Source organism: Trichosurus vulpecula, chromosome 1 (assembly GCF_011100635.1).
Source record: "Trichosurus vulpecula isolate mTriVul1 chromosome 1, mTriVul1.pri, whole genome shotgun sequence".
In the NCBI taxonomy this organism is placed as follows: domain Eukaryota; kingdom Metazoa; phylum Chordata; class Mammalia; order Diprotodontia; family Phalangeridae; genus Trichosurus; species Trichosurus vulpecula.
Genome location: NC_050573.1, coordinates 83985967 through 83995543, shown reverse-complemented (window position 1 = coordinate 83995543; position 9577 = coordinate 83985967).

The following is a 9577-nucleotide window of genomic DNA, read 5'->3' as shown; positions in this document are numbered from 1 at the left end:
GCCCCATTCCCCAGTCAGCCCTCCCTTCTGTCACCCCACTCCCCCCCATTCCCTTTTTCCTTACTTTCTTGTAGGGCAGGATAGATTTCTATGCCCCATTCCCTATATATCTTATTTCTCAGTTGCATGCAAAATCAACTTTTTCTTTTGAGCATCTGATTTTAAAACTTTGAGTTCCAAATTCTCTCCCCTCTTCTCTCCCCACCCACCCTCCCTAAGAAGGCAAGCAATTCAACATAGGCCACACATGTATCACTATGTAAAACACTTCCACAGTACTCATGTTGTGAAAGACTAACTATATTTCCCTCCATCCTGTCCTATCCCCCTTTATTCAATTTTCTCCCTTGACCCAGTCCCTTTTCAAAAGTGTTTGCTTTTGATTACATCCTCCCCCTGTCCTCCCTCCTTTCTATCATCCCCCCTTTTTATTCTCTTGTCCTTACTTTCCTGTGGGGTAAGATACCCAACTGAGTGTGTTTGTTATTCCCTCCTCAAGTCAAATCCGATGAGGGCAAGATTCACTCATCCCCCCTCACCTGCTCGCTCCTCCCTTCCAATGAACTGCTTTTTCTTGCCACTTTTATGTGACATAATTTACCCATTCTATCTCTCCCTTTCTCCCTCTCTTAATATATTCCTCTCTCATCCCTTAATTTGATTTTATTTTTTTAGATACCATCCCTTCATATTCAACTCACTCTGTGCCCTCTGTCTATCTATCTATCTATCTATCTATCTATCTATCTATCTATCTATCTATCTATTCCCTTCAAAAACTATCCTAATACTGAGAAAGGTCTCATGAATTACACACATCATATTTCCATGTAGGAATGTAAACAAAACAGTTCAACTTTAGTAAGCCCCTTATGAATTCTCTTTCTTGTTTACCTTTTCATGCTTCTCTTGACTCTTGTGTTTGAAAGTCAAATTTTCTATTCAGCTCTGGTCTTTTCACTGAGAAAGCTTGAAAGTCCTCTATTTTATTGCAAATCCATATTTTGCCTTGGAGAATGATACTCAGTTTTGCTGAGTAGGTGATTCTTGTTTTTAATCCTATCTCCTTTGACCTCTGGAATATCATATTCTAAGCCCTTCAGTCCCTTAATGTAGAAGCTGCTAAATCTTGTGTTATCCTGATTGTGTTTCCACAATAGTAAAATTGTTTCGTTCTGGCTGCTTGCAGTATTTTCTCCTTGACCTGGGAACTCTGGAATTCGGCGACAATATTCCTAGGAGTTTTCTTTTTGAGATCTTTTTCAGGAGGCGATTGGTGGATTCTTTCAATTTCTATTTTACCCTCTGGCTCTAGAATATCAGGGAAATTTTCCTTGATAATTTCTTAAAGATGATGTCTAGGCTCTTTTTTTCATCATGGCTTTCAGGTAGTCCAATAATTTTTAAATTATCTGTCCTGGATCTATTCTCCGGGTCAGTGTTTTTTCCAGTGAGATATTTCACATTGTCTTCCATTTTTTCATTCCTTTGGTTCTGTTTTATAATATCTTGGTTTCTCATAAAGTCACTAGCTTCCACTTGCTCCAATCTAATTTTTAAGGTGGTATTTTCTTCAGTGGTCTTTTGGACCTTCTTTTCCATTTGGCTAATTCTGCATTTCAAGGCATTCTTCTCCTCATTGGCTTTTTGGAGCTCTTTTGCCTTTTAGGTTAGTCTATTTTTTAAGGTGTTATTTTCTCTAATATTTTTTTGGGTCTCCTTTAGCAAGTTGTTGACTTGTTTTTCATGGTTTTCTCACATCACTCTCATTTCTCTTCCCAATTTTCCCTTTACTTTTCTTACTTGCTTTTCCAAATACTTTTTGAGATCTTCCATGGCCTGAGCCCAATTCATGTCTTTCTTGGAGGCTTTTGATATAGGCTCTTTGACTTTGTTGACTTCTTCTGGCTGTATGTTTTGGTCTTTTTTTTTTCACCAAAAAAGGAATCTAGAGTTTGAGTTTGAGTCTGAGTTCGTTTTCGCTGCCTGTTCATGTTCCCAGCCAACTACTTGACCCTTGAGCTTTTTGTCAGGATGCGACTGCTTGTAGAGTAGAGAGTACTTTATCCCAAGCTTTAGGGTCCAAGCATTGCTGTTTTCAGAGCTACTTCTTCTCCACTGTCACCGCAAGCTCTGCCACAACAGCACTCCTCCAACCCCAAGAACCGCCAACCAGGATTGCGACCCAGATCTAAGCAGGGCGAAGCAAGTCCTACACTCCTGCTCTGGTCTGCTGCTTAATTCCTCCCACCGTGTGAGCCAGGGACTCTGGAAGCAGCCACAGGATCTTCCTGCTGCTGCTGTCACCACTGCACACCACCTCCACCACCTCCAGGGCTGGGGCCAGACTGCTTTCTAATCCCATCTAGCAGTTTTCCCACTAACCATGCTACGTGGTCTTTGGCGTTTGTGGGTTGAGAAGTGTGGTAACTGCCACAGTTCAATGATTCATGGCCCTAAGGCCTGCTCCGGGCCAGACTCCCAGTCTGGTCTGTCCTGGCATGGCCCATGCTGGGCTACGCTCCACTCCCAACACTGTGCAATAGACCCTTCCCAGCAACCATCCGGGCTGTCCTGGGCTAGAGACCTGCTTCCCTTTACTATTTCATGGGTTCCGCAGCTCTAGAATTTGTTCAGAATTATTTTTTACAGGTGTTTGGAGAGATTTGGGGGAGAGCAAGTCCATGCTTAAGCCACCATCTTGGCTCTGCTGACCCATCTTTTTAATACCAAGATTCTTTTATTTTTATATGTAATTGGGAAATATTTAGCTAAATAAATAAGACATATATTTTTAAAAATACCAACATTCTGCTGATGTTGCAATGTTGCACTGTAGCAGAATAGTGTGGAATGGAATAACCTCTGAGGAATTAAGAAGGATTATCACAAAGAGAACAATGTTGAAGCAAGAGCAAGGTGTGAATAGACTGCAACATATAAGCAATGAGGGAGCCCAAAGAAAAACAGCAGGAATGGATGTCACCAAGTAATGAGGTGAGGATAAGCTCTGCTGGTACCACTTTTCCCTGGCTGTCAGGAGAAATCGAGAGAGGCCTCCATCTGGTTGGATGGACCCCCTGTGATAATTTACGAATAGTTAGACTTGCACTTTGGTAGCTTTGTGGAAGATACATTGAAGCAGGGAGAACAATTAGGAGGCTATTGTGATAGTCCAGGCAAGAGGTGATGAAGGCATGGACTAGGGTCGTGGACTTGTGAGCAGGGAGAAACAGAGACAGATGTGAGAGACTGTAGAGGTAGAATCAACAAAACTGGAAATTGGATATGTAGCATAAAGGAGAGCAAAGGTGCCTCCAAGATTGTGAATGAGGAGGAACCAAGTACTACTTAGGTTGAATGACTGCCCAAAGTCACAAAGTCCTAGGCTATTCAGTCACATTTCACACTTGTGTAGTGGAGTTTGCATCTATGTGGGACTGTTTCTACCTTTCTTTATATTCACAGTGTTTAGCAGGATACCTGGCACAGAGTGAGCATTTAATTAACATTCAACTGCCTGACTGAGAGTTTAAGGGGTGAGTCAAGTGAGGAGCAGAGGCAGATTTGGAGGCAACTCCAAATTAGCAGCAGTTAGGACAGCTAGGTGCCTTAGTGGATAGAGTGACAAAGTTGGAACAGGAAGACCTGAGCTTGATTCCTAACTCAGACACTTACTAGTTGTGTGACCCTGAGCAAATCACTTAACCTCTCTCAGCCTCAGTTTTGTCATCTGTGAAATGGGAGCACCTAGCTCTCACAAGGTTGTTGTGAGGATCAAGTGAGATGATATACTTTGTAAATCTTCAAATGCTACAAAAATGTTAGCTGTTATTAAGTAGCCTTTGAGAGTTCGGACAATTGGTGAGATGAGGGAGGAAAACCTCTCCTGCTCTATTGCTTTCCTCCTAGTTGGTAAAGGCTTCTAACCTTCAAAATGAGGTCATATTTAGCCATTCTCAACTATGAAAAGATTCAAGACAGTTCAGTGCTGAAGGACTTAATGCTGAAAAATGTTATCTACCTCTAGAGAAAGAACTGATGGAGTCTGAATGCAGATCAAGGGATACTATTTTTCACTTTATTTTTTAAAATTTTCTTTTTGGTCTGTATTTTCTTTCGTAGCAGGACTAATATTGAAATATATTTTGCATAACTGTACATGTATAACCTATATGAAATTTCTTGCCATCTTAGGGAGGGAGTGGGTGAGAGAGAGAAAATCTGGAACTCAAAATAAAAAAAAAAGAATGTTAAATATTTTTACATATAATTGGAGAAAAATAAAATTAAAATAAAATGAAATTTAAATATTTTTACACATAATTGGAGAAAAAATAAAATGAAATTTTAAAAGATGAGGTTCCAGACACACCAATTCTTCCTCAGTCCTTCCTTCCCTCAATTCCCTGGTGGTCCTGAGGAGCTGCAGGAAAAAGCTTCTTCAAAGTCTTATTATGGACTACAATAATAATATATAAAAGTGATAGTTTATAAAAACACTCCAGCCCACTTTAAAGAATTGGAGTAGACTACTCCTTGATACCTTTGTTAGGAGACATTACCTCCCTTGAGTGATCAGAGGCGTGAACAAGGTCTGAAGAAAGTTTAGAAGTCTCTATTTTTTAAAATTTTTTTTTTGTTTAATGTATTTAGTTTTCAGCATTGATTTTCACAAGAGTTTGAATTACAAATTTTCTCCCCTTTTCTACCCTCCCCCCCATTCCAAGATGGCATATATTCTGGTTGCCCTGTTCCCCAGTCAGCCCTCCCTTCTGTCACCCCACTCCCCTCCAATCCCCTTTTCCCTTCTTGTAGGGCAAGATAAATTTCTATGCCCCATTGCCTGTGTATCTCACTTTCTAGTTGCATGTAAAAACTTTATTTATGTTTTTGAACATCTGTTTTTAAAACTTTGAGCTCCAAATTCTCTCCCCTCTTCCCTTCCCACCCACCCTCCCTAAGAAGTCAAGCAATTCAACATGGGCCACATGTGTATCATTATGTATAACCCTTCCACAATACTCATGTTGTGAAAGACTAACTATATTTTGCTTCTTCCTAACCTATTCCTGTTTACTCAGTTTTCTCCCTTGACCCTGTCCCTTTTCGAAAGTGTTTGTTTTTTATTACCTCCACCCCCATCTGCCCTCCCTTCTATCAGCCCCCCTTTTTTATCTTCTTCCTCCTCCTTTCCTGTGGGATAAGATACCCAATTGAGTATGTATAGTATTCCCTCCTCAGGTCAAATCTGATGAGAGCAAGATTCACTCATTCCTCTTCTCCTGCCTTCTCTTCTCTTCCTACAGAACTGCTTTTTCTTGCCGCTTTTATGCGAGATAATTTACCCCATTCTATCTCTCCCTATCTCCCTCTCTCAATATATTCGTCTCTCATCCCTTAATTTGATTTTATTTCTTTTAGATATCTTTCCTTTGTCTTTAACTCACCCTGTGCCCTCTCTCTCTCTCTCTCTCTCTCTCTCTCTCTCTCTCTCTCTCTCTCTCTCTTCCTCTATATATATATATATATATATATATATATATATATGCTCATACATATATACATACACCCTCACATATACATATATATACATAAACATATATACACACATATATATGCATATTCCCTTCAGCTACCCTAATACTGAGGTCTCATGAATCATACATATCATCTTTCCATGTAGGAATGTAAACAGTTCAGCTTTAGTAAGTCTCTTGCAATTTCTTTTTCTTGTTTTTTTTTCTTGATTAGCTTTTCATGCTTCTCTTGATTCTTGTGTTTGAAAGTCAAATTTTCTATTCAGCTCTGGTCTTTTCACTGAGAAAGCTTGAAAGTCCTCTATTTTATTGCAAATCCACATTTTGCCTTGGAGCATGATACTCAGTTTTGCTGGGTAGGTGATTCTTGGTTTTAATCCTAGCTCCATTGACCTCCTGAATATCGTATTCCAAGCCCTTCAATCTCTTAATGTAGAAGCTGCTAGATCTTTGGTTATTCTGATTGTGTTTCCACAATGCTCAAATTGTTTCTTTCTGGCTGCTTGCAGTATTTTCTCCTTGACCTGGGAGCTCTGGAATTTGGCAACAATATTCCTAGGAGATTTCTTTTTGGGATCTATTTGAGGAGGCGATCTGTGGATTCTTTCAATTTCTATTTTGCCCGTGGCTCTAGAATATCAGGGCAGTTCTCCTTGATAATTTCTTGAAAGATGATATCTAGGCTCTTTTTTTGATCATGGCTTTCAGGTAGTCCAATAATTTTTAAATTATCTCTCCTGGATCTATTTTCCAGGTCAGTGGTTTTTCCAATGAGATATTTCACATTGTCTTCCATTTTTTCATTCCTTTGGTTCTGTTTTATAATATCTTGATTTCTCATCAAGTCACTAGCTTCCACTTGCTCCAATCTAATTTTTAAGGTAGTATTTTCTTCAGTGGTCTTTTGGACCTCCTTTTCCATTTGGCTAATTCTGCCTTTCAAGGCATTCTTCTCCTCATTGGCTTTTTGGAGCTCTGTTGCCATTTGAGTTAGTCTACTTTTTAAGATGTTGATTTCTTCAGTATATTTTTTAGTATTTTTTTGGGTCTCCTTTAGCAAGTTGTTGACTTGTTTTTCATGGTTTTCTCACATCACTCTCATTTCTCTTCCCAATTTTTCCTCTACTTCTCTAACTTGCTTTTCCAAATCCTTTTTAAACTCTACCATGGCCTGAGACCAGTTCATGTTTTTCTTGGAGGCTTTTGGTGTAGGCTCTTTGACTTTGTTGATTTCTTCTGGCTGTATGTTTTGGTCTTCTTTGTCACCAAAGAAAGATTCCAAAGTCTGAGACTGAATCTGGGTGCATTTTTGCTGCCTGGCCATGTTCCCAGCCAACTTACTTGACCCTTGAGTTTTTCAGCGGGGTATGACTTCTTGTAGACTATAGAGTTCTATGTTCCAAGCCTGGGGGGATGCGCCAGCTCTGCCACACCAGCACTCCTCCTTCCCCAAGAACCCCCAACCCAGACTGGACTTAGATCTTCAGCAGGCTCCTCACCCCTGCTCTGATCAGCCACTTAATTCCTCCCACCATGTGGGCCTGGGGCGGGAAGCAACTGCAGCTGTAGTTCTGTAGCTGCCCCACCTCTGCTGCCCCCAGGGCAGTGGCCAAACAGCAAACTCCCTGTCCCCAGCAGCTTTTACCACTAACCTTCTCTGTTGTCTTTGGTGTTTGTGGGTTGAGAAGTCTGGTAACTGCCACAGCTCACTGAATCAGGGTGCTAGGGCACACTCTGCGGTTGGTCCGCGCCGCCCACGTTGGGCTCTGCTCCACTCCCAACTCTGTGTGGGATAGACCTTACCCAGAGACCATCTAGGCTGTCCTGGGCTAGTGTCCTGTTTTTCGCTCTGCTATTTTGTGGGTTCTGCAGTTCTAGAATTGGTTCAGAGCCATTTTTTATAGGTTTTTGGAGGGACTTGGTGGGGAGCTCACGCTAGTCCCTGCTTTCCAGCTGCCATCTAGGCTCTGCCCCCCCAGAAGTCTCTATTGAATCAATCAAAGGCTTGGGCCTGTGAAAAGTCCTTGATGAATTTAGAAGGCCTGGAAAACGATTGGATGAAATTTGCCCTGAGAAGGTATAGCTTGGTGGAGTGGAGGGAGGGAAATGAGAATCTGTCTTGAGGGATTGGAGGGGGGATAGTCTTGGGAGAGTGGAGGGAGGATAAACCACAGTCTTGGTCTCTTTACTCTCTTCCCCTCTTGATTAGAGGAGCATCTTGTGAACTTTGGTGTTCTAGAAGCAGGCAGCCGTGTCTGCCCTGGGAGCCTAGGACAAACTAGACACACTGAAGAAAGGAAGCTTCAAGGACTCTACAAAGAACTCAGCAGAAAAGCTAGACCCTATCTGAGGCGAATACCTTGAGGACTGCAGCAAAAGGACTTCCAAAAGCTTTGAGTTACCTGTTTTGCCACACATGCTCTAAGCTTGACTCACTTTCCCATGGACTTTGTGTGTACTGGTGGAAGGATGTGTCACAGACTTTGGGGGAAGTTTTGTGCCTCTGGAATCCTGAGGGAACCTGGGGACTAGAGCTGACAGCTGAGAGTAGGGGGTTGTGAGAGTGAGTCCAGAGCCTATTTGTACTACATATATTTACTGAGTTTTAATAAATTATGTCCCTAACGAGTCTTCTGAATAAAGTTGGTCCATCAAGAGCAGCATGTTTCCCCAATGACAGTAGGGGCAGAGGTGCTGAGAGAACCATACACAGAGAGATTGCCAACATTTTACTGTTTCAGAGCGATTTCCCATTTTCTTCACTATTCCTAGATCAGTACTGAATTGCAGTTAGTACACCTGCATCAAGGCCTGGGGGCCAGCTCTAAAGGCTGTAGGTGAGTGCCTTCTTGTGTTGGTTGTGTTCATCCTTTGTTCTCGAAGAGAAACGTGACATCAGGGAAATGATGACATGACTTGCAGTTGACTTTGATTTGAGTGAGGGAGGGCTGTGCAAGGTCGCCAGCTTCACTTTCTCCTCCAGAGCCATCTGGGTCTGTTGAGGTTGAGATGAAGTCCAGGAGCCCCAAGACTAGAGTTTCCAGACAGGGTTGTTGGTGGGGGGGCTGGGCGGTACTCTTCAAGGACCGGAGTACTAGAGAGGGTCAAGGCCATCTGGAATGAATTCATGGACTCAAGCATTCTTTAAGTCAAGGTGGCAAAGATTTATTACGCTTTTCAGTGGCGAGGGTTCTTAGGGAACCTGCAACCTTAGAGGGCTACAGGTAAAGTTTATATAGATTATTCTATAGTAAAACATGTGTCAAATATGCTAGTTAGGTGATTCAGGGCAGGATTAAGGAGTGGTTAAGGAGTGGTCAGTTCTTAAAAGAACATGCACTTTTGTATCTACTGTGCAGGTATGTTATCCAGAGTTCACTGGGAAATAGCCCAAGGAGGGGCTACATGGAGGTGTGGTTTTAGGCCTGAAACATCACTAAGTCAACTAACTGTCAGGGCTGACTGGGAAATACCCAGGCTGCTCCCATCAATGTCTCGTTAGACAAGATAAATGTAAGGGAGTATACATATGTCTAGGTCTAGCATGCATATGATAGGTCAGTGAGTAGTAAATATCTCTATGACCCAGTACACAGCCAGTTCAGCCAGTACACAGCTGGTTTAAACTAATAAATTCTATAGGTACAGGAAGAGAGATGAACGTTTTGCTAGGGCATGCTGTCCTGTTTTGCTAGAGAGAAACTGCTAGGGACAGTGTTTTGAGGCTAGGGAGAGATGTGATTTTGGAACTGGGTGTGATTTTGGAACTGGGGTCCCAGCCCAGGCACTAAAGCAAAGGCTAGGGAGAAATGTGATGTTAGGATTAGGGTCCAAGCACAGGCATTCAAGCATCCCATCAGGTCCAGTGGCCCGATATTCACCAGGACGACTGGAGATGGCCCAGGATGCATTAGGAGACTGTGCCCCTTTCAGGCTAAGGTTTTTTCAGGTTCTCCCTCTCCCTCTTTCTTCCTCTCTCTCTCCCTCTACATTTCCCTGCTCTGCCCAAAGGAAGGTACATTTCGATGGCTGAAGGC